This window comes from Pan troglodytes, chromosome 4 (assembly GCF_028858775.2).
Source record: "Pan troglodytes isolate AG18354 chromosome 4, NHGRI_mPanTro3-v2.0_pri, whole genome shotgun sequence".
Taxonomy (NCBI): domain Eukaryota; kingdom Metazoa; phylum Chordata; class Mammalia; order Primates; family Hominidae; genus Pan; species Pan troglodytes.
In genome coordinates this window covers 137,870,884-137,895,996 of record NC_072402.2, presented here as the reverse complement: position 1 = coordinate 137,895,996, position 25,113 = coordinate 137,870,884, and the positions used below count along the sequence as shown (strand labels likewise).

The 25,113-nt window shown below is 47.3% G+C and overlaps 2 protein-coding genes across 4 annotated transcripts in view; both read right to left on the bottom strand.

Moving 5' to 3' along the window:
- Positions 1-3,440, bottom strand: part of CYSTM1 (cysteine rich transmembrane module containing 1) — a 68,530-nt gene extending 65,090 nt beyond the window's left edge. The window contains exon 1 of one of the 2 annotated variants that reach the window (XM_530843.8): positions 3,291-3,440. The gene's annotated coding sequence lies outside the window, so the exon portion shown is untranslated. The remainder of the gene's footprint in view (positions 1-3,290) is intronic. The other variant, XM_016953935.3, reaches the window with a different exon arrangement.
- A 2,084-nt stretch (positions 3,441-5,524) lies between these two features.
- The window catches only part of PURA (purine rich element binding protein A), a 64,960-nt gene continuing 45,371 nt past the window's right edge, over positions 5,525-25,113 (bottom strand). The window contains exons 1-4 of one of the 2 annotated variants that reach the window (XR_008548279.2): positions 18,797-20,252; positions 10,694-11,192; positions 9,742-9,920; positions 5,525-5,834 (exon numbers count right to left, since the gene is read on the bottom strand). The gene's annotated coding sequence lies outside the window, so the exon portion shown is untranslated. Of the gene's footprint in view, positions 5,835-9,741; positions 9,921-10,693; positions 11,193-18,796; positions 20,253-25,113 lie in introns of those variants that run through there. The other variant, XR_010157018.1, reaches the window with a different exon arrangement.

Here is a 25,113-nt window from a genome sequence, read left to right as displayed (position 1 = left end):
CCAGGCATGGTCGCCTGTAGTCCCAGCTACTCACAGGGTTGAGGTGGGAGGATCACTTGAACCCAGGAGTAGAGACCAACCTGGGCAACATAGCAAGCCCTGTTTCTGAAAAAAAAAAAAAAAAAGGAAGGACTTGAATAGGGCTTTTCCAAAAATTTAGAACTTCAAACTCTTTTAAAAAACTTTTATCACATCTCAAAATATACCATTCATCCAAGAATTAAAATATTCTGCTTTGGAGGAGCTCAAATTTCATATAAGCCTCTCATTAATTCTCCTTGGTACCTCTGTGAGGAGGTACTGACCCGCATTCAAGGTCAAAGAAAGTTTCCATGCCAAGAAAGGAGTGCCCTGCTCAAGGCCTTAGTTGACAAATGTGAGCTCAAAATGCTCCAGCCCATACCCCAGCCCTGCCTTTCACCTCAGCCCAGTCCCCCTTAAGAAAGAGCATTTCTATTAAAGGCCAGCCCTGTTGTTTATTATAGTTTGTATTTAGGGAAACACACTAACATTTTTTTCCTGACAGTAAAGTCTTAAGTTCTCTACCAATGAGAAAACTTGTGGGGGTGGCTGGGGTGAATGAAAGCAGAAAATTTCCAAAAACTTTTGGCCTACTTAACTGCCCTGACAGCACATAGTTATTTTGTTTGGGAAAGGAGGGGGTGGACTGTTTCTTTCCAAAGGAACCATAATTAGTTGGCCACTTCAAATAGTATCAAAGAGATTTGGAAAACAGTTACTTTTCTAAATTTTTTAATAAGGCCAAGACATCTGATTTCCAGCGATTCTTAATATTAACAAGCTCCTGCAAAGCCCCTTAAAAATCACTATCATAATCTCTACCACTCAACAGGAACACAGGGGGAAAAAACTACTCTGGCCTTTTACACACTTCGGGGCTTCTTTTACAGAGAATGACTTCACTCATCTGACTGGAAGTCCCGTTTCCCCAGGTCTCACCCTGGATTTGCCCTCCTTTGAGTGCCGCACTGGTTTCTATATTTACGCACAAACCAGCTGCGGCCACCTTCCTTCGCAATTCCCAAACCTGCCTTTCACTGTACAGGATCCCTGGAGGTCCAATTCTGTTTTCTGGAGTCAAAGAAATACAAAATAATTTCACTACCTCCCAGAAAACAGACGTTGGTAAGTTTCAATATAAAATAGACAGCTCTTGAACCCAGGAGGCAGAGGTTGCAATGAGCCAAGATCTCGACACTGCACTCCAGCCTGGGCGACAGAGCAAGACTCTGCCTCAAAAATAAACAAATAAATAAAATAAAATAGACAGCTGTGTATTTTTTGGTCCTAGCACCAATAAATTTCAGGGCTGGGAAAAATCATAAATTACCAAAGCATTCCTCTTCATATAACCAAAATATATTTTTCCTGTTGCTCAGGAAATTAAGACAAAATAGCCAACTAACACTTACGCAGCCTTACACTGAGAAACTCAAAGCTGGCAGGAAAGGACTAGAGATTTTTTTTTTTTTTTTTTTTTTTTTTTTGAGACAGAGTCTCGCTCTGTCGCCCAGGCTGGAGTGCAGTGGCGCAGCTGCGGCTCACTGCAAGCTCCACCTCCCGGGTTCACGCCATTCTCCTGCCTCAGCCTCCCGTGTAGCTGGGATTACAGGCGCCCGCCACCACGCCCGGCTTATTTTTTGTATTTTTAGTAGAGACGGGGTTTCACCGTGTTAGTCAGGATGGTCTCGATCTCCTGACCTCGTGATCCGCCCGCCTCGGCCTCCCAAAGTGCTGGGATTACAGGTGTGAGCCACCGCGCCAGGCCAGGTCTAGAGATCTTTGATCTACAATCAACAAATAGTATGGGACTCCCTTCAGCGAATCCAGTGCCCCACATGAATGTCTGGATGCTGGTTCTCCTTTAATAACTTCCCCCTATTAAATCTCTTACCAGTCATTTGGGGTTTGGATTTCACCCTAGGGATACAAGGTGTTTGTAAGTCACTCTGAAACCTCTGAAGGGCAAAGTGTTGTGGACGCTATAATCTCCCTGCATACTGAGGGGGGCATAGCTCCCAACCAGTCATTAAATCCCGTCAAATGAGATACTCGAAAATGAGCTGCCCTTGGGTGGGTCCTTTCATAAAAAGGAATTTTTAAAAATCTGCTAACATGGTTACTCCACAAAGTTTACATGTATCATATTGTATAAATCTATAAATATGTACAATTATTTTTTGTTTAATTTCTAAAAATTTGCCAACAATGGCTGAAAAAGGCACCTGGCTGCCTGAGCCCCTACCCTTGTCGGTTACAAGTATTTCATAAGCAGGGTTTGAGGAATCCCATCAGAGAAGAGTGTTGTCACCTTTTTGCCGGAATGTCACACCAACTTCCTCAGTGTTCCCCTCACACCAACTTCCTCAGTGTTCCTCCTACCCCAATCTAGCCAACGTTTCAATGGCTCCCCACAGCACACAGTGCCTCTCAGGTGGGCACTCAAGGGTTCTTTCCTAATCCTCCCTAACCTAATTCTCCAAACTTTTTTCCCCCAAAACAGCCCAGCAGACGGTCCAGTCAGTCCCCAAATCGTTTTTCCTCATGGTCTCCTTCCCCAGGGGTCCTCCCCTCCTTCTCTCCCCCCTGCAACCTCCACTGCTACCGGGAGATTAGTTCCCACCCGTCAGGACCCCGCTCAGATTTCACTTCCTCCAACAGGTCCGCTCAGATCCCAATCCACGGCTCTCAACAGCAGCCGGGATTCCTTTCCCCCGCAACGCCTTCTCTGAACACCCCGGCCTCCGAGCGCCGGCTTTGCGTTCCCTAGTTACTTCCAGTCACTAGTTACTTCCGCTTCGCTCCCACCCGCGGGACTCGCGACCTGCCCCCTGCCCCCGGCTGGCCCAGCTCGGAATAGGCAGAGCAGCGCCTCAGAAATCGCAGCCCAAAGCGAGGAAATCCAGAAGCCTCCCGCGGACGTCCCCCAGGACGGGGTGTGGCGAGCCCCGCTCCGAGCCCGCCGACTCCTCGTGAGACGAGAACCGCAGCGACGCGGAGACCCCGTGAGTCCACCGCCGAGACGCGCGGCGCGGCGACCAGGAGCCCCAGAGTAGCCGCGGGGCGCCGGGAGGGATCCAGCTGGCGGCAGCAGCTTCCCTGCCTCCCTGCCCCTCCCCAGGGGCTGCGCGAACCCCTGCCTGAGCCAGGCCAGCCCGGGTGCCCGCCAGTTCTCAGGGCGCTCCCCAGGGAGCCCGGGGACGCGCCCTGTCCGTGCCTGATCCCCGCCCTGGTCCCAGCTGGGTCGGGCCAGGTCCGCTGCACCTCACCTCTCCTCTCCACGAACCGACTGGATAACGGTCGGGTCTGAACCTGAGGAGCCCGGACCAGCCCGCAGTAGACTTGCCGCACCTGTCTCAGAGCAAGTGAGGAGCAGCCGGGCGCCTGACGTCACGGCCGCCCCCAGCGCCGCGAACCGGGAGTCACCTGATCACCCTGGCAACGCGCGCGGGGCGGGGCGAGGCGAGGCTTGCGTCACAGCACGAGCCCCGCCCCCAACTGCTCGGCCTCCAAGCGCCGCCGGAAGCGCTCTCTTGCAGTCGGCGCAGTCGGGAGGCGGGGTCCGTCTCCGACTTCCCAACGTGGGCCTCCCAGCTGCGCTGGATACTTAGGACTCCCACAGGCGTCCCCCTCAGATTGGATTGGTTTTCCGAGACTCCACCCGATACCCCAACTCCGCTAGTTCAGGCGCCTGGGAGGCAAGACCAGCGTCCATGCGGAACCCTGCTCAGTGCGTGGCATGAGGGGTCGGCTGTGGGCTGCTGCCTCCTCGTGTCTTGTTGGTCCAGACCCAACTAGGGTTGGGGGCTTACTTCCCGAGCTGTACCTGAGCGGAATGGGGCTGAGGCTGATAACTGGATTGCTCTCTGGCTACTTTTCCCCATAAACCTTGCAACAAGTAGTCCCGCCAGTACTTTAGAGTGTAATGAGACTTCATTCACATCAGGAGGGGGAAGGGGGACAGAACCTTCTGTCCTGAAGGTTTCCTTCTTCTGTTCCAACAGGAAGAGAAGTTACCGAAAAGCTCCCAGAGCAAGGCCTAGAATGAGCTTGCAAGTCCTACTTGCAAAAAATTTTTTATTTTTCATTTTAGAAATTGATTTTCTCTCCATATTCCTCCCCTTGCTTGCTATTAGGTTGGTGCAAAAGTAATTGTGGTTTTTGCATTTTTTTTTAATGGCAAAAACAGCAATTACTTTTGCACCACTCTAATATAATTATATGCCTACAACTTTTGTTACTCTCTAGGCTTCCCAGATAAGACCATCAGCTTCGAAATGAAAATTTAACATCCCCTGGAGGTCTCAGTGTGAGAGTCACTGCCTATTTCACACCTTCACTACTTGCTGACTTTCATTTCAGTTTTACTCTCCTCATCCCTGCACTGCCAAGAAGGTTTCATATGTATTGAAACCTTCCCTCTCAAGAGTTTAGGATCTTAGACCAAGAAGTTAGTTTATAGTCAACTTCTTGTGAGCATCTTTTAGTGTCAGGCAATGGGCCATGGGCAGATTGAGATGTGGTTCTCGAAGATCAAACGTGTATGGGTGGTATGTCTCACATTCAAGTACAACTTGTACTGTTTATTATGACTTAATCATTGTATTTAAGTGGCACTTTTTAATTTTCATACTTAAAAAAAGAAACTCATATAAGTGGGAAAGAAGACAGCTGTGAAAGGTAGAGAAGAACCATGGCTCTAGACAGAGCTGTACTAATAGGAGAGAAGAGATTGAAAATGTGAGCCCAGGTCCCAAGGAGCACAGAGGCATGGTCAGGAGATTGGTAGGAACAGGACAGAGGCAGCCAGGCCTGAGGTGTTTGGCAGATCTGAGGAGGGCAGGGATAGAGGGTGAGGGGAGGAGTGGGGCCAGAATGAGGCTTGAGGGATTCAATGGAGGGCGAAAGTGCTGGGAAGGGAGGAGGGATTGGAAAGAAAGGAGAAGTACACAGTGGTTTGGGAAGGAGTTGCTGAAAGGGAGGGCAGGGTAAATAGAGACCCAGGAAAGGGTGCTAAGAGCATTAAGAGAAGGGAGGCTGAGAGGCTACAAAAAAGGACTGAGGGGGAGGAAGAAGCAGGTGGGAGACTCTGGGGCAGCAAACATCTCAGAACCAGTCAGTAGGTGGTGTCCTTCAGAGGCTGTTGGAGAAGAGCAGCATTGTCTGTTCGCCTCTGAAGAGTGAAGGTGATCCATGCACACCCCAAACTACCTTTGGACCATCTGAGGGTAAGAGCCACCCTTTGCAGAGCACTAATGCAGAGGGAAGAGCAGAAACAGGCACGTCCATAACTACACCCTGATAGGACTCATCAAGGCAGTCAGGCTTTTTGGCTGGACGGTTTTTCAGGCCTGTGGTACATGCCTCCGTGCCTCTAATCTGGGCAGGGCAAGGTGAGGATGGAGTGGAAGGCAGGGGTAATTCCCTTAGAAGGGAGGCAAGCTTCTCATGGCAGCTGGGTCATATGGAGGCTGTGCTAGGGAAGAAAAGATGCTAGGACACATTCTCAGTAAGCCCCTGACCACTCCCCTTTTACTGAGTTGGTAGGGTGAGGGCGTAACCATCGAAGGAAAAATAGAACATTCCTCACCCCCACCTCCACATCCATGCTGAGGAAAGTGTTATTATGTGGGTAAAAACTCAAGGAGTGTTGCTGACAGCATCCAAGAACAGAGATGAGGCCAGGGAATGCATCTCACATGGCTCTTTTCTAAGATTTTGACCTCAGGTCCCAGGACTAAGCAGCAGGCCAGATGTAGAAGTTGCTGGAGTTTCATCAGGTGTCTTCACAACAGCAGTGTGGGTTTCCATTCCTGGAAATAAAAGAAAAATGTCAGGGTACAAGGTCCTGGCCAAGCATATTTGCTGTGAAAGTCCATTAGTCACAGAAGTAACAATGAATTTTCAATATTTGTTCATTCGGGAGAACTGTCCAAGGACTGTGGAGGCAACATGGTGCAGTCGTTGGGAGCCTGTGTTCTGAGATTTATCCATTTTGTGAACTTGGCCAAGTTACTCACCTTCTTTGAGTCTCTGCCTTATCTGTAAAATAGAGATAATAATACCTACCTCACAAGACTATCATAAACTTTAGGTGAATTCCAGGGCAAAGAAAGAGAACCCAGATTCGTAATATTTTTTAAAGGGCCATTTTTTAAACCATTGTATTTTTATTGGACCACATTTGTTCTCTGAACAACTGGATGAAAGAATGTTTCTTGGATGCCTAATGTACACTCAAGACTGATGGATACAGAAGGAGCATGTGCCCTGGCTTGGTCAGGCATCCAATTTCTGATGGGAAGATAAGACAGTGTGAGACCTTGCCAGGCTGCTGTGAAATTGAATGCTAAACTATGTCATGTCCTTCCATGCCCGCAGCGTTCATGGAAAGAGGGGCCATGCCAGCTGCATTGGCTAAGGTGGGATACATGAAAGGAAGGGTCTGTAGCAGAGCCTTGAAAGATAGGATTGGCCAGGCACAGTGGCTCACGCCTGTAATCCCAGCACTTTGGGAGGCCGAGGTGGGTGGATCACTTGAGGTCAGGAGTTCAAGACCAGCCTAGCCAACATGGTGAAACCCCATCTCTATTAAAAGTACAAAAAGTAGCCAGGCGTCATGGCGCATGCCTGTAATCCCAGCTGCTCAGGAGGCTGAGGCAGAAGAATCGCCTGAACCTAGGAGGCGGAGGTTGCCATGAGCCAAGATTGTGCCACTGCACTCCAGCCTGGGCAACAGAGCGAGACTCCATCACAGAAAAACAAAACAAAACAAAAAACAAAGACAAAAACAAAAAAAAGATAGGATTTGGAGAGGTGGTAGGTGAGGAGAACATTCTGGGTCAGGGCGGTGATCTGAGCAGCTGGGGCAGGGGCTCAGTAAATATTCACTGGCTAGATGAATGAATGAATGAGCAAAGATAATAATGAAATTATCAGCATAGTGTAAGATCAGCCATGCTTTGTTGAATGAATGGATGCATGATTAAACAAAAAAAGCAAAGACAATGAAATTAGGTAATGGTGGGCATAGCTGTAAGACCAGCCTAACTGAGCCGTGGAAACTGGGGAGTTGTGGGAAATAAGATAGAGATGGAGCAGACTGTGGGAGAGCTTTTGAGACAGTAGAATCTTCTGGGAGGAGCATGGAGTCTGGATCCAGAGGGACAGGATTGCATTTGGACTCCATCACCACATATTGACCATGTGACTTTGAGTGAGTTAGTTAATCTTTCTGTGCATTGGTTTCCTCGTCCAAAAAATATAGGAGTAAGATTGATATCTGCTTTATAGTGTCATTTTGAAGATGAACTGAGCAACCTATGAAATGTAAGCATGATGCCTGGCCCATTGTAAGTGCCTTAAACTTAGTTTTTATTATTAGTTTTATTAAGGACTGAGCAGATGAGAATAGATTCAATATGAAAACTTAGGGAACCACTGAAGTTCCTTGAAGTGGGAAATGAGAATGGAATGCAGTGTTTGGGAAGAATCACTTGGCAGAAGTATTCAGGCTGGGTCAGAAGGCAATGGTGTAGCCCCAAAGGGTGAAGAAGGGCTGACCAGGGACTAGAAGCAACCCCTCCTGAAAATGAGAAAGCCTGTCCACTTGCTGGTACATGGCATGCACAGGCCCTCAGTCACTCTACTGAATGAAAGTCTGCACCAATTGAACAATATAATTGTGGAGCTCCCAGGCTCAATCGCAAATACTATCAGAATTCTCCCTCAGTCAAGTATAGAGAGGTTTAAAGCACTGGAGAAGTTCACTGAGACTTGGCCTCTGGTTCATTTCAATTTCTCCCCTGAGTAGCTGGGACTACAGGTGCACACCACCTCACCCAGCTAATTTGTGTGTGTGTGTGTGTGTGTGTGTGTTTTGTTTTGTTTTTTTTGTAGAGACAGGTTTCACCATGTTGCCCAGGCTGGTCTTGAACTCTGGGCTCAAGTGATCTACCCACCTCAGCCTCTCAAAGTGCTGGGATTACAAGCATGAGCCACTGCACCCACCCCTTCTGGCCCTTTTTCTGATCTATGTTTTCAAATTCCAATTTGCTTGTCAGGAATTTCTCCACTGCGAGTGCTGAAGCACTATTCAAATCAGCTTAAAGAGGGAGAGATAATGTATTGGCTCATGAAGCCAAAAATCCAGGGATGAGTCTGATTTTCAGGTATAGCTAGATCCAGGCATTCAAACACTGTCACCAGGATTCTCCCCTTTCTCTCTTTCTCAGCTCTTTTCTTTGCATGTCTTCATTCTCAGATAATCCCTCTGATGGTGTCAGAATTTCATTCTCACAGTGAAAAGTCTCAGCAGACAAAAGGCTTTCTCTTTCCTAATAATACTAAGAAAAGCTCTAGAATGGAGCTTAGTTTTTATTTTTTAAGTTTTTTATTTATTTATTTATTTGTTTGTTTGTTTATTTATATGAGGCAGAGTCTCGTTCTGTAACCAAGGCTGGAGTGCAGTGGCATGATAGTGGCTCACTGCAACCTCTGCCTCCTGGGTTCAAGCAATTCTCCTGCCTCAGCCTCCCGAGTAGCTGGGATTACAGGTATACCCCACTACGCCCAGCTAATTTTGTATTTTTATTAAAGACAGGGTTTCACCATGTTAGCCAGGCTAGACTTGAACTCCCGACCTCAAGTGATCCACCTGTCTCGGCCTCCCAAAGTGGTGGGATTACAGGCATGAGTTATCGCGCCCTGTCAGGAGCTTAGTTGGGTAACTTGCTTTTCTCCTGAATGTGTGGCCGTAGCCAGGGCATGTAACACATTGGCTGGTTCCATGTTCTCTTCTGGAGCTGGGGGTGAACACAGCCTCCCCCAAATCCCACAGTTGAAAGTGTGGAAGAATGGCTTCCCAAGGAAAATTCAAGTTTAGTTACCAGAAGTAGGAGGAATGGATGCTGAGCAAACAAAAAACACAACTGACCCCTACAGGCCACCAATACTGAAACCACAAGCTTCCTGAAAGCTCCTCCTATTGAAAGGTTCTGTAATGTAATACAGCTATGAACCTGTGAATTCATAGGCTTGAATTCACTTGGAAATCAACTTACCTTCTCTTGTATTTCCAGAAAAGTTGTATCTAATGAGAAGCAAATTCTGACACTCAGAGGTTGAGCCATGTTGACATCATCGCATAGAACCTGCCATTGGTTTTACCTAAATGCACTCTCCTTTCTGGAAGTACTACTTCTGAGGAAAGGGCATCAGGGAGCACTTAATGCTTTAAATGTGTTTGTACAGCAACTTGCGTTCTCAAGAGGTATCACATAAATGCATGAGTTTTTAATTTTGACTTGATTCCTGAAGTAGCCTGGCCTTCTGATAGTGATCTTAGAAAATCAACCTAGAAGAAGAATACGTTTTTCTCCCAGGCTGTGAGTCAAATGACTATGGCAATGAAGTTCCGTCAACTATGAAGCATCCTTCTGCTTTTTAATCTTTTCAGTAATTAAGAAAATAAATTCAACACATATAAATTAGAAATAATCAGCTTATAAGTCTATTTGCATTTATATTTTTAAAATGGACCGATGACTTAGCACATGACATAAGAAAATAAGAAGTCAGGGAAATATTAAATCCACATATTCATTCAACACATTTACTGAGGGCCTATGGCCTACCATGTGCCAGGGACTGCACTAGGCCCTGGGGATGTAGAAATAAGCAAAACAGATTTTTTAAAGTCCTTGTGTATATGAAGCTTACATTCTAGTAGGTGTGTCCATTTATATACAGTCTTCAAGTCTCTGTGCCATTGACAAGAACTAGTACTATATACCAGGAAGCATGCATGGCGAATCCTCAGATTCCTCTATGCTAGGCTTTCTGCCAGTGCTCTGCATACATCATCTCATTATTCTCTTCTTCCTAAGAGATGTAGACACCTGTTCAAGGAGCCACAGGAAATGAGTGGTAGGGTCAAGACCGGAACACCTATATCTATATCTGCCTTTTAGCTCATATTTTCTCTTGGGGTGTGGATGCGGGGGATGGTGGGAAGTGGTAGGGACTGAGGCATATGAGATAACATGCTCTGTGCAAAGGGAGCACTACTCATTCAGATCCAGCCACTTGACATTCAGGAATATAACTCAATGTGGCCAAGTTTTCTGATTTTTCAAGAGAAGCCAGCAAACAGGATTTTGACATGAAAACCAATTTCAAAATACCATGAAAGCCAAACCAAATTTGTCTGGGTACAACTAAGGCTACAGATCTGCCCCTCTGTTAGAGGTCATGCTGTGACCAGGAGGGTGCCTGGGGAGGTAGGATTCCAGATAGCAACCTTGAAACTAGTTGGCCAGCCGGGCACAGTGGCTCATGCCTGTAATCCCAGCACTTTGGGAGTCCAAGGCAGTTGATCATTTGAGGTCAGGAGTTCAAGACCAGCCTGGCCAACATGGTGAAACACCATCTCTACTGAAAATACAAAAAATTAGCTGGACGTGGTGGTACACAACTGTAATGCCAGCTACTCGGGAGGCTGAGGCAGGAGAATCACTTGAATCTGGGAGGTGGAGGCTGCAGTGAGCCAAGATCATGCCACTGCACTCCAGCCTGGGCAACTCTATCTCAAAAAACAAACAAACAAAAAACAACGAAAAACCCCAGAAACTAAATGTGTGTAGAAAACTGCAAATACATCTGTGGTACTTACACAAAGTGTTTCTCAGGTTGATTTTCAAAGACTAAGGTAGAAAAATGGGGCCCTTATTTACCAAAAAAGCAAAGTCCTTTAATGAAAGCTACCAGGGAGGCAGCAGCTGGGGCGCTCCAACCCCTAGCCATGGAGGAGGTCGGCATGGAACCATCTGATGCTGGGCTGACAGGCCACGCTTCTCTGAGAAGGAAAATTTAACTTCAGGGTGGGCTTTATGTTACATCTGAGGCCCTAATAATGATCATTATGCTGTCAGCACACAAGACATGGTTCAAAATAATTCTCCTCCTTAAAGTCACATTCTATGTGCTTTCTGGTCCTTCCTGACCTCCTCCACCCTGTGGCCGCCCACACTCAACACAACTTTCCTTTTCCCCACCCACTTGCCAAGGAACTGCGGCCATCAGACAACATATGGAGGTCTCATCACCGGGATGGTCCGTAACTGGAAAGGAGTTGGTCATCTGGTGTTAGCAGCATTTCTTTGTGTCGTAGCCTTTGGAAGGAAAGAGGGAGGAACACAGAATAGCGTCCATGTTTAAAAAACATTTGCACCATCAACAGACTGAAACTCTACAAGACAGTGGTCTTACTTTAAAAGTGTAAAGGAATTCCCATCCTCTTGATCTTAGCAAGATCAGAAAACCTCTGTTTACTACAAGAATTGTTTCAGAAAGGGAAGTGAAATCTGGCACATGAAAAATCCCATTTCTATCCACTCTCAAGATAGTAACTTTGTAGCCATATGCCATGTGTATTTCATCATAGCAAAACAGTACTGTAGTGCACTGGGGACAGATTTGCTGCCACTGCTGCTGCTGCTGCTGCTGCTGCCACCACCACCTCCACCACCTCCTTCTGTTGCTTGGATAAAGCTGAGGCATGTGGCACTGTTGTGAGATTCTTAGAAGATACAGGCAAGTAGTCCTGGCTAGGACCCTACAATTGAGTTTGCACCATGAGGCTCTAAATCTCAGCCTCTCTAGGTCCTGGTACTGTATCTTTGGAAGACACACACAGGAAGGACTTAGATACCTTCTGAAAAAGATGGGACAAAGAAAGCTTATACTCCTCCTCTCCCCTCCTCTTGCTTAGAAGATCATTTAAGATTAAGAGATGAAGTGACTTTTCCCACTGAAGGGGACACAGGGCAATGCTATGATTCGGAGTGTCCAGAGGACTGTGTTCCAGCCATGGTTCCCCTATGTCCTCACCTTGGGACCCAGCACTACTTACTCCACCTTTTTGAGTCTCAGTTTCCCCATCTAAGAAATGGGAATAATAATAGGACCAACCACATAGAGCTGTTGTGAGGGTTAATTCATTGAGATGCTGAATGGTAAGAGAGGCTTCCTTTGCACAGAGCTTGTTCTCTAGTTTACTGCAGCCTCCAGTAATCCCCTTCCTGCCTCCCTGTCTGCACCCTAGGAGAAGGTACAGGTTAAAAGACAGATCTATGTTCCGATCATGGCCCCATCTCTTATTTCTGTGGCTCCTTGGACTGGTGATCAAGAGTCATTTTTCTGCATGATGACCAGGGCCACTCTACTGCAATTCTTTAGCTGCAGCAGTGGAGACACACACTACCTTTGTTCCCAGTGCATCCAGGTCCTTATTTTAGATGCTACCTTCGATTCTCTGAGCTGCTTCAGCCACAGTCCAGATGAGAGTGTGCTTGTCCTGCCCCCTCCCCTCCCCAGCCTGGAAGGTATGGAGTCCACCCGCATCAGAGTGGAGAGTGTCACTTTTTATGTATGCAGATTCCTGGGCTTCATCCTAGACCTATCACTTCTGAATCCCTGGGAGCCAGGGCCTAGGAGCCTTCAGGTGTGACAAGCCCTCCAAGAGAACAGATGCACATGAAAGTATTTATGGCCCTCTGGGGCCTCAAGCTCTGGAGAGCTTTGCCTCAATCGGGAGAGTCCTAGTCACTGCTTAGCAGAGTTTGGCTCTACTCCCTGCCCTGCCCACCCCTGCTCAGTCCCAGGCCCAGTCCCCCATTATCTCACACTAGAACCAGTGGCCTTGCTCTCTGCCTGCCAATCTGGAGATCTTGATCTGAAGTGTCAACCTGGCCCTGATACTTCCTGACTATAAATTCTGCAGGGGTTTCCCATTCCCTGCAGGATCAAGTCTGACAAAACATTCAAAGCCACTCTCTTCAGCCTCAGATCTCCTGCCACTCCCTCTCCTAGTTGGGAACACTCCAACTAGGCTTATATTATGCTGAGGTCTCTGAATGTTCCCTGAGGCTACATGTCTCTGAGCTTCTGTAGGCACAGTACCCTCCACCAGAATGACCTTTCCCCTCTTCTACTACTCTTCCAGTCTCAGCCGAAATGTCACCTTCTCTGGGAAGCCTTCTCAGATGTCCCTACTACCTACTACTCCTCTTTCCCTGTACACTCCCCAAATATATCACCCATGACCCTGAATTGCCTTTATTTGCTTATGTGTTTCCGCCCCACGAAACTATGAGGGATTTGCATTTTATTCATATCAAATTCCACAACTTTATCAGGGCTGATAAGGCTTGGCATGATCTGGCTCCCATACACCTCTCCACCCTGTCCCCCATCATTCTCTGCCCCAACTACTTCACGCAGTCACTGTGGCCTGCTGACTGTTCCCAAGCTCAACAAGCGCTTTCCTGATCCTGTTCCTGTAGTGCTGTTTGCCTGGAATGCTCCCCATCGATCTTGCCATAGCTGGCTCCCTCTTGACATCCAGATCTTGCTCAAATGTCACCTTTTCAAGGCCAGCCAATCAAAATAGTTTTGTTTGCTCTAGAACTTCATTTAAATGTAATAATATGCTATGTATGCTTCTATCTGGCATCTTTCTGTATAAAGTTTTCGAGTTGTATTCATGTTGTAGCACTTATCACTACTTTGTTCCTTTTTATTACTGAGTAGTAAGCCATTGTATGAATATACCACAATTTATCTGTTCACCTGTTGATGGATACTTGGGATATTTCCAGTTTTGGGCTATTATGAATACAGCTGCTCTGACATTTTTCATGTACTAATCTTTGTGCAGACATACATTTTTATTTCCTTTGGATAAATACTTGTCTTAGTCCATTTGGTGGTGTTGTAACAGAATACTTGAGATGGGTCATTTATAAAAAGGTGTAGCTCACAGTTCTGCAGACTGGGAAGTTCAAGTGGCAGTGGCATCCACTCGGCTTCTGGTGAGGGCTTTTGTGCTGGGTCAAAACATGGCAGAAAAGGTTAAAGGGGAAGCAGACGTATGCAAAGAGAGATCAAACAGGAGGAGAAACTTCGCTTTATTACAACCCCTTGCTCAGGAACTAATACATTCCTTGAGAATTGATCCAGTCTCTTGAGAACAACAACAACAACAACAACAAGAAAACACTCTACTAGGACAACAGCACCAACCTATTCATAAGGGATTCACCCCTATGATCCAAGCACCTCCCACTAGGCCTTACCTCCCCAGTGGACAGAACTGGCAAGCAAACTTCAACATGAGTTTTGACACAGACAAATCACATCCCAACCATACCTATAATGGAGATTGCTGGGCATTGGTAAGTATATGTTTAACTTTATAAGACACCACCAAACTTTTTTCCAAGTGACTGTTCCAGTTCACACTCCTGCCAGCAATATGTAAGAGTTCCAGTTGTTCCACATCGTCACCAACACGTTATTACCGATTCTCTTAAAGTTTAGCCATTCTAGTGAGTGTGTGATGTTATCTCATTGTGATTTTAATTTACATTTCCCTAATGGCTAATAATGTTGAACAACTTTTCATGTGTGTTTATTGGATGTTTGTATATCTTCTTTTTGAGGTATTTGTTAAATTTTTTTTTCCCATATTTTATTTTGGTTGGGGTCTTATTATTGAGTTATAAGATTTCTTTATATGTTCCAGATAGAAATCTTTTGTCAAAAATATGTATTACAAAACCTTCTCCTAGTGTATGACTTACCTATTTATCTTTTTAATGCTGTCTTTTTCCTCCTTTTATAGTAAGTTCTTTCTATGATCTCTGCCTACCCCACCGTCATGAAGAATTTCTTCTTTCTTTCTTTTTTTTTTTTTTTGAGATGGAGTTTTGCTCTTATTGCCCAGGCTAGAGTGCAGTGGCACAATCTCGGCTCACTGCAACCTCTGCCTTCCGGTTTCAAGCAATTCTCCTGCCTTAGCCTCCCAAGTCACTGGGATTACAGGTGTCTGCCACCATGCCCAGCTAATTGTTTTTGTATTTTTAGTAGAGACGGGGTTTCACCATGTTGGTCAGGCTGGTCTCGAACTGCTGACCTCGTGATCCACCCACCTCGGCCTCCCAAAGTGCTGGGATTACAGGCGTGAGCCACCGCGCCTGGCAGAATTTCTTTCTTCCAGAAGTTTTATAGTTTTTTTTTTAATAGTTCTTTGATTTATTTTGAGTATGGTATGAAGTAAGGATTGAAATGCATTGCATTCCATATGGATATTCAGTTATTCCAACACCATCTGTTGAAAAGTCCATCTCTTTACCTGTAGTTATTTAAATTTTGTTGTATTGGTCTCTCCTACTAGTCTATAAGTTTCATATATTGTTCTAATGTAACCTGGGCTCTTCTCTATCCCTGCTACCTTCTTACAGGTAGAGAAAGCAGAGAAGGAGCATGCTTGCAAGTTAATTCAGGACATGATCCCAGGGAGCAGGAATAGGGGACTGGGGAGAATGAAGTAGGAACAAGGGAAAGCCAGTGCCATGGTGTGTTATAGAGCTGGTCACCACTGTGGGCAGCTGGGGCTTGACCCAGCTGGGATGTGATGAGGAGCAGTGTAGAGTGCACCTCCTAGTTGTCCACTGAGTGTCAGAGAAGAAAGCACATAGCCACCAACCCCAGCCGCCAAGGGCCCAGGGTTACTCCCAAGGGGTTAACATCCTCAGACATCCAGTTTGCAGTACTGGAGTCCAGGGAGAAGCCCCAGCAGAAGGCAAGAGCAGAGCCGTGTGGAGCAGCTGAGCCTCGGTGCGTTTACCTGCTCCAAGCTGGTTGCCACAGTGATGGCTGAGTAAAACGTGGGCCAAAAGGATGACAGGAGGGTTACAAGAGGTTTCCCATACACATTCATTCCACAAATATTATTGCCTTCTATATGCCAAGCACTGTGTTAAGCACTGGAGATAGCCATCAAAAAGCCAAGCCCTGTCCTTATAGGGAGATAGACAGGACGCAAGTCAACAATTGATATAATATTATATCAAGGAGAAATAAGTGCTATGAAGAAAATAAAACAGGATAAGGGAACCGAGGGTGAGCACAGGGATGGGGCTCATTTTGACCACCAGGGAAGGCCTCTGAGGAGCTGACATTAGAAAGAACCAAATGAGGAACTGAGCCATGTGTATACCCAGGGCAAGAACATTCCAGGTGGAGGGAACCGCAGGTGAAAGACTTGAGGGAGGAACAAGCTTAGGGCATTAGAGAAACAAGGAAGTCACTGTGGCTGGAGCAGAGTGAGGGGAAGAGGCATAAGAGATCAGGAGAGGCAGCCAGGCAGGCCCTTTGAGTTTGAATTTTATTCTGAGTGTGATGGGAAGCCACTCGAAGTATTTAAGAAAGGTTATAGGCCGGGCACAGTGGCTCATGCCTGTAGTCCCAGCACTTTGGGAGGCTGAGGTGGGCAAATTGCTTGAGCTCAGGAGATTGAGACACACCTGGGCAGCATGGTGAAACCCCATCTCTAAAAAAATACAACAACCCCAAAACCCCAAAATTAGCTGGGTGTGGCAGTGTGCACCTGTAGTCCCAGCTACTTGTGAGGCTGAGAGGCTGAGGTGGGAGGATTACTTGAGCCCAGGAGGTTGAGGCTGCAGTGAGCTATGATCACACCACTGCACTCCAGCCTGGGCAACAGAGCAAAACCCTGTCTCAAAAAAAAAAAAAAAAAAAAGAGGGTTATGACTTGGTCTTATTTATGTTTTAAAAGTCATGTGGGTGAGACCGGCCTGGCCAACATGGTAAAACCCAGTCTACTAAAAATACAAAAATTAGCCAGGCATGGTGGCACACACCTGTAGTCCCAGCTATTTAAGAGGCTGAGGCAGGAAAATTGCTTGAACCCAGGAGGTGGAGGTTGCAGTGAGCCAAGATTGCGCCACTGCACTCCAGCCTGTGCGACAGAGTGAAACGCTGCCAAAAAAAAAAAAAAGAAAAAATTATGTGGGGTACCATTACACACCTATAGTGGGGCAGGGCTAAAATCCTAAACACAAAAACAAAAGAAGCGGTAATATCCAGTGCTGGCAGGGATCCAGAGAAACTGCAGCTTTCACACTGCTGGTGGGAATGCAAAATTTGTACAGTCAGTTTGCAAGAGTTTGGCTATTTCTCATAAATATGCCCTTACCATACAACCCAGCAATCCCACTTGTAGGTATTTTCCCACAGTGAAATGATACTTCTGTTCACACAAAAACCTGTACACAAATGTTTATAGTGACTTTATAATTGTCCAACAACTGGAAACAATTCAAATGTGTTTCAACTGGTAAATGTATAAACTGTATAAACTGTGGTACAGCCATATAAAAAGGAATGAACTATTGGTAATGTGTGCAACAACTTCAAGGGACCTTGAGGGTGTTATTCTTGGTGGAAAAATTCAATATAAAAATGTTAGATACAGACCAAGGCAGGCAGATCACAAGGTCAAGAGATTGAGACCATCCTGGCAAACATAGTGAAACCCCATCTCTACTACAAATACAAAAAATAGCTGGGCGTGGTGGTGCGCACCTGTAATCCCAGCTACTTGGGAGGCTGAGGCAGGAGAACTGCTTGAACCCGGGAGGCGGGGGTTGCAGTGAGCCAAGATTGCACCACTGCACTCCAGCCTGGAGACAGAGCAAGACTCCGTCTCAAAAAAAAAAAAAAAAAAAGAAAAGAAAAAAGAAAAAATGTTAGATAACTATGTGATTTCCTGTATATAACGATCTCAAAATGACAAAACGACAGAGATGGAGAACACATTCATGGTTGCCAGGGGATAGAAAGAGAGACAAGGAGGAATGAAGTGGGAGTGGATGTGAATGCAAAGAAGTGTCACTAGTGAGTTATTCTGTGGTGATGTAACAGCTATCTGTCTTGGTTGTGGTGGTAGTTACATGAATCTACACATGGGATAAAAGAGCGCAGATACACACACACACACACACGTAAATGAATGCAGGTGAAAACGAAATAATGTCTGTAGCCTAGTTGATAGTAGGTTGGTGCAAAAGTAATTGCGGTTTTTACCACTACCTTCAATGGCAAAAACTAAAATTACTTTTAAGTAATAAGATGTCACCACTGGGGGACACTGGAAGAAGGGTACAGGAGACTATTATTTTTGCAACTTCGTATGAATCTATAATTATTTCAAAATCAAAAGTTTAGAAATACAACTAATGGATAAAAAAACTATAAAAGGCTTTTTTTTTAACTGGGATAGTTTGCAAATGGATGAGCATTAGATGACATTTGGGAATTATTGTCAACTTTCTTAGGTGTGATAATATATGCTTATCACATGTCCATACATTCTTAGGTGGTATATGTTAAAGTTTTAGAGGTAAAGTGTCAAAGTGTCTACAACTTATCTGCAAACTGTTCAGCAAATATATGCCTATGTATATACATAATTTTAAAATATGGCAAAACACAGGCAATACAGAGGGACCAGCAACAGCTCCAGGAAGTGGCATCTGGATGCTTCCACAGAGGCCCAGGTAAAGTCATCTACCTTTCTTCTGAGACTTATAAATCAAAACCAAACTTTCTTCCCCATGATGGAAAGACTAGTTCCTTTTGTTTCTTTTTGAAAAAAGAAAGATGTTGGTAATTTCCTTTGCAAACTTAAAATGCTAAATAAACATGACACTTTGTTTTACAATATAATAATAACTATTATTTATTAGGGGCTTTCTCAATGCCAGGTCCCTTTTCAGGCACTATGCCATCCTTATAGCAATTGAATGCAGTAGCTATTTTTAGTAGCCCCATTGTAGAGGTGAGGAAGCTGAGGCTCAGAAAGGTGGGATGACTTGCCCTTGGCTGCACCCTAGGGTGCTCTGATGCTTACCTGCTCCACAGGAGGCGTCTTTCAGAGTCCTCCTCCTCCCCTTCAGCCACTAGCTCTACCCCTACCTAGGGACAGCCTTTATGTAGAGTCACTGTGGGTCCAGCAGCACCATTCAGGCCACGGATGTCTTTCTCTGGCTGAGAATGGGAAGGTTCTCTGTCTCTGCAGTGGGGTGAGTGGTTGCATCTAGGTCAAATATGGGAGGGAAAAGAAGGGGATGGAGTGAGGGACCTGGAGGGAAGAGGGAGAACATGCAGAAAACACCAGATGCTCTTTATAGCTTCTTCAAAAAACAAAGGCATTAGGGAACACAGGTTTTTATCAGTCTGTTAGGAGGAAGGAGGGAGAAGGGGGAGTAGAGGTTGTGAAGGATGTCTATTCAGATGTCAGAATTAGGTCTGGGGCCCAGTGATAATGACAATAAAGATGGTAATGATGACAACAATAATAGCAGACACTGTGTGCCAAGTGCAGTGCTAAACACAGCACACTAATTATCTCAGGCAGCCTTCTCAGGAACTCTACAGTTTACTATCTTTGTCATCCCAATTTTCAGATTAGAAAACTGAGGCCCACAAAGTAATACCAAATTATACATTTTCTTTTCCTTTTTTTGAGACAGAGTTGCACTCTTGTTGCCCAGGCTGGAGTGCAATGGCGCAATCTCAGCTCTCCATAACCTCCGCCTCCCGGGTTCAAGTGATTCTCCTGCCTCAGCCTCCTGAGTAGCTGGGATTACAGGCATGCGCCACCACGCCCGGCTAATATTGTATTTTTAGTAGAGATGGGGGGTTTCTCCATGTTGGTCAGGCTGGTCTTGAACTCCTGACCTCAGGTGATCTGCCGGCCTCAGCCTCCCAAAGTGCTGGGATTATAGGCGTGAGCTTACACATTTTCATATGTACACACTCGAATATAAATACAATTGAATGAGGTCAGTGTACACATTGACACTAACTACACAACAACACAAACTAACAACAGTAGGTACCTGAGGAAGGGTGAGTGTGGTCAAGGGGGGAGATTCAGCTTTTCATTGTATTGCACGATTTTTTTTACAGTGGGCATGTGTAACCATGCCTGTGACATTTCTTTTAAAAAGTGGGTGATGCTGAAGACTGTGTCCAAGGATCCCAGAACTAATTTGGGGCCACACCTCACACACTGCACATCCCAGGCCTTGACCACGAGGCTGCACAGCCTTTCAAAGGGAGACCCGTGCCTGCCTCATTTTTTTTTTTTTTTGAGACGGAGTCTTGCAGTGTTGCCCAGGCTGGAGTGCAGTGGCGCGATATAGGCTCACTGAAAGCTCCACCTCCTGGGTTCACGCCATTCTCCTGCCTCAGCCTCCCGAGTAGCTGGGACTACAGGCGCCCGCCACCACGCCTGGCTAATTTTTTGTATTTTTAGTAGAGACAGGGTTTCACCGTGTTAGCCAGGATGATCTTGATCTCCTGACCTCGTGATCCGCCCGCCTCGGCCTCCCAAAGTGCTGGGATTACAGGCGTGAGCCACCGCGCCTGGCTTTTTTTTTTTTTGAGACGGAGTCTCACTCTGTCGCCCAAGCTGGAGTGTAGCGGCGCTATCCCAGCTCCCTGCAGCCTCCACCTCCCGGGTTCAAGCGATTCTCCTGCCTCAGCCTCCCAAGTAGCTGGGATTACAGGCATGCGCCACCACACCCGGGTTTTTTTTTTTTTTTTTTTTTTTGAGACGGAGTCTTGCTCTGTCGCCCAGGCTGGAGTGCAGTGGCGCGATCTAGGCTCACTGCAACCTCTGCCGCCTGGGTTCAAGCGATTCTCTTGCCTCAGCCTCCCAAGTAGCTGGGATTACAGGCACGCGCCACCATGCCCGGCTAATTTTGTTGTTTTTTTTTTTTGTATTTTTAGTAGAGACGAGGTTTCACCATGTTGGCCAGTCCTGTCTCCAACTCCTGGCCTCAAGTGATTCGCCCGCCTCGGCCTCCCAAAGTGCTGGGATTACAGGCGTGAGCCCCCGCGCCCGGCCTGCCCCCACACTTGGATGGTAGAGAGGAAGGAGGAAACGACTTCTCAGAGGCGTCGGCCCCTTGCCCCATCCGTCTTCCCTGGGTCTCCTGGGGGATTGGGCCAGCCGGGCGTCCCGGAGCTGGCCAAGTGTCCAGCCCCGGAGCCCGCCCACTGTCACGGAGCGGACTCCCGTCCAATCAGACCCGGGTGATGCCACTCCGGAGATGAGAGTGGCAGGAAATCAAGGTCAAGGCCCTTGTCACAATGGGGCCATTGTCGTTCTCCAGTCAGTTGACTTTCAAGCAGCCGTTCCCCATCCACCCTTCACTCTTTCTCCCACCCCCACCCCCCCCCCGCCCCCTGTCAGGAAGTCACCCAAACCTATTGCCTCCGTATTAGACTCTGCCTGAAGGAAGCCGCTTTCTGGATCCTACCCCAGACGCGGGAGGCTGGGCCGCTGCGGCATCGTCTATTATGTCCACCAGGTGGCGACAGAGCACCACATTTCTGAGTGCGGGGAGGGAGGCCCGGGGCTGGCGGCTCAATCACTGATCAGGGCGTGGGGGAACCCTGCCCTTCCTGTTTTATCCAAGAGAAACAAAAAACCAAGTCAGATTATACTTTCCCTCACCCTTTACTCTGAGGTCACAGGAATCTGGAATCTTAGGGACTCTTCCCTTAGCAAACGGCAAAATGGCCGTGGGTTGCAGCCCTATTTTTTTTCCTTGAATGGGGGTGGAAAACCAAGGGGAAACCTATTTACTCCAGAAGTCACAGCAAGTGGAACCCTGACTGCCTCTCTAGCCTGCATTAATCAATTGGCTGATTGATGGGTTGTGTTAGTGTATAAACGTCACGTCTGAAAGGACTTCCCTGGTCCCCCAGTCTAAATTATGCCTTCCCTGTTCTCCCTCAGAGCCAGCTTTAGTTTTCCTTCTTTGCATGTATCCGTTTGTAACTGGACACATTTGTTTGATTATTTTCCACTAGAATATACTCTGCGAGAGCAGGGACTGGGTCTAGTTTTGTTGCATTAATTTGTCCACTAAGGACAATACAGTAGAGTATCTGGCACATAGTAGGTATTCAGTAAGTATCTGTCAACATAATAAATGAAGGAGTGCCCAATTGAGCAATGCGGGTGGAGGTGGGCTTCTGGTCCCTGAGAATTCAGCATGTGTGAATTCAGGTAGGCCCACTTAGCAGGCTGCACCTGGCCCAAACTATCACATTAGAGAGGCAGGCCCCAGAGGCAGAAAAGCTTTGGGGTTAAGACATCTGGTCTGGGCTCTGGCCACCTGGCTTCACGATCTCATTGTCCCCTCATGTGGTGGGCGACTTTGCACACATCAACCTTTCCGAGCTTGTCTCCTCATTTGCAAAATGGGGACAAACATGGCATTTATCTTCTAAGGCCACTGTGAGCGTTCTGAGAGAGAATTCATGGAAGATGCTTAGCCCAGGGCTGGGGACCCAGTAAGCACTCCGGGAATATTCGTCATTACTATTATTACTATTATTGCTGCTGCTGTTGCTGCTACTACTACTACTGCTGCTGCTGCTGTTGGAGAAAGAACCTTCACTGAGGCTGTAGCCCAAGTGCTCCAGGCAGGTACCAGCTGAGGTGAGGGGTCTGGGGCTGAGAGGATATTCCATTGGTACCTGCCCCTTGGCAGTTCTCTGGGTTTGATTTCTCTTATCAACTGGTCCAGGAAGCTGAGGCTGGTAGGGCCTGTTCCTCTCTCCTGGTGGCAGAGGTCAGATCTGTCTCTGCTGCAATCGCTGCTGGGGGGACATCCTCTTAGCCTTCCTGGGACACTGTGGGCCCAGGCAAGCCCATTAGTTAATTCCTTTGTTTAACAGGCATGGTGCTTTACCAGGTCCTGGGGATGGTGGTGAATAGAGTCATCTTGTCCCTGTTCACAAGAAGCACATGGGGTTGGAGCACAGGGGGAGATGTTAATCAAAGCAAAATGGGGGAAAAGGGCATTTTTTTTTAATTGTGATAGGGGACAGGGCCTGGTCTACGACATTCCCTGAGGAAGTGACTTCTGGACTGGGAGCTGAAGGAGGAGGAAGAGGAGCTATCCAACAAAATCCCTCCCTTAAAGCAACCAGCCCTGGGGAATGCTGTGATGACCCAACGGCTCCTCAGGCTCTTCCTGGCCCAGTCAAATGGTCAGATGGGAGAAGATTAAAAACCAACACACCCCAAGTACACAGGCTCCTCCTGGGGTCTACTGCCCCCACTAGCGTTACCTGGACACATATACACACAATGTCAAGTCGCAGCCCCCAACCCTGGCCCCAGCCCTGGGGGAAGAGGAAAAGTCTTAGGGAGGTGGCCAGGAGAAGTTGCCATGGGTTCAAAAAGACCTGGGATGAAGGGATCCTGGGATGACTCCCTGGGGTCAGCATTCTGGGTGGGATAGGGTGCAAACCCATGGTTCCAGGCAACCAGACGCACCAGCCACCAGCACGTCAGGGGAGCTGAGAGCATAAGCTATGTTATCTGGGTCCTGGGCACGTATCGCAGCTCTAAGGCTTGGCAGCTTTGGCAAATTTCTTCACCTAAGCCTCAGTTTGCTTGCCTATAAAATGGGAGCAATAATAGTAACACCAACCTCATCGAGTGTTTTGGGGGACTTAGTGAGATAATACACGAAACGTCCTGGCACATAATGGGCACTTGACAAACATTAGTGTTATTATATATTCTTTCTTTTTTTGAGACAAAGTTTTGCTCTTGTTGCCCAGGCTGAATTGCAGTGGTGCAATCTCGGCTCACCGCAACCACCACCTCCTGGGTTCAAGCAATTCTCCTGCCTCAGCCTCTCGAGTAGCTGGGATTACAGGCATGTGCCACCACGCCCAGCTAATTACAGGCATGTGCCACCACGCCCAGCTAATTTTGTATTTTTAGTACAGATGGGGTTTCTCCACGTTGGTCAGGCTGGTCTCGAACTCCCAACCTCAGGTTATCCACCTGCCTCAGCCTCCCAAACTGCTGGGATTACAGGCGTGAGCTACCGTGCCCGGCCTATATATTCTTTTATATAGGCCTTTATCTTTTATAGCTCCTTTATCACAGGATTCTGCCAGTTTGGAGATAAGGAACCTGAGACCCAGAGAGGTGAACTAACTGGCTTAGGGTCCCACAGTTAAAAAGCAGAGGAGTCGGGATTTGAAGCCAAGTTTCTTTGACTGCAAAGCCTGTGCTCCTAGGAGGTGAGGGAGGGAAGAGATCAGTGGCTGCCTGGGAAGAAGCTGGGCTCCTGTTCAGTCATATTTTCATGGATTCAACAGATGGGTGTAAATCTTTCTGGGGCTGAGGGTGGAGTACACATTCTCTTTTTCTAAATGTGGGAGTCAGGCAGGGCTCCCGCTGGTCCCAGTTGCCCCAGCCATGATGGAGGCAGAGCAAGCAGGAGTGGGGAGGAAGAGAAAGCCACTGGGGGCAGGGAGTAACTGAGTCCCAGGGGCTTGGAGTTGGGCTGAGGCCACTAACGGAGCCCTGGCAAGTCTTTCTTGCCAGCCTGAGCCACAAATCTCTGCTCACTCTCACCCCTAGGAGTTTGTGGCGCCCCCTCCCTTTCCCACCTCAGCCTGGGACCCCTCCTTTCTCTCCTCCTCCCTCCTGAATGCAGTAATCCCAGCTAACAAAAGCGACCATGGCTACTCTGACGTGTGGGACGACGATGCTAGCCAGGCTGTGCCAGGTCAGTATGCCAAGCTGGGCTCAGGCCCCTTCCCACGTGCCAGGGTGCGCTGGCCCTGCTGTCTGCTCCCTCCCCACGAAAACCCAAGCAGCCCTCATTTTTGAGACAATGGAATTAAACAGCTATGGGACAGGTGGAAGTAGGGGGCTGTGAGAGTAGGGAAAAAGTAGAACCTTCCTGAGCCTGTCCTGCCTCCTCTCCAGCTCTGGAAGGATGGGCTGCAGACCAGGGCTTGAGAAGGAAGAGGTCAGATGGGTTGCAGAGTGCAAAAAGGACTGCCCTAATTAGAGGCCTCTTGAATTCTCTGAGCCTCAGTTGCCTCATTTGTTAAATGGAATTAATAAACTCTCCTGAGGTTTGTTTGGATTAAAAAAGATAATGAATGAAAAATACTTAAGCACAGGGCCGGACACATAGCAAGCACTGGATAAATGATCTCCCTTGCCGCTGCAGGGGCTGCTGGTGCTGTTACTGATGCAAATTCTGAGCCTGGCCTCCAGGGGACGGTCAGCTAGGTCCGCTGGGGAACCTTCCTCCCTGCCTGGTCCCACTAATGATGACACCAGGTCCTTGGGCCTGATGCAAGAAGATCAGATGTCCTGCAAGGGAGAGT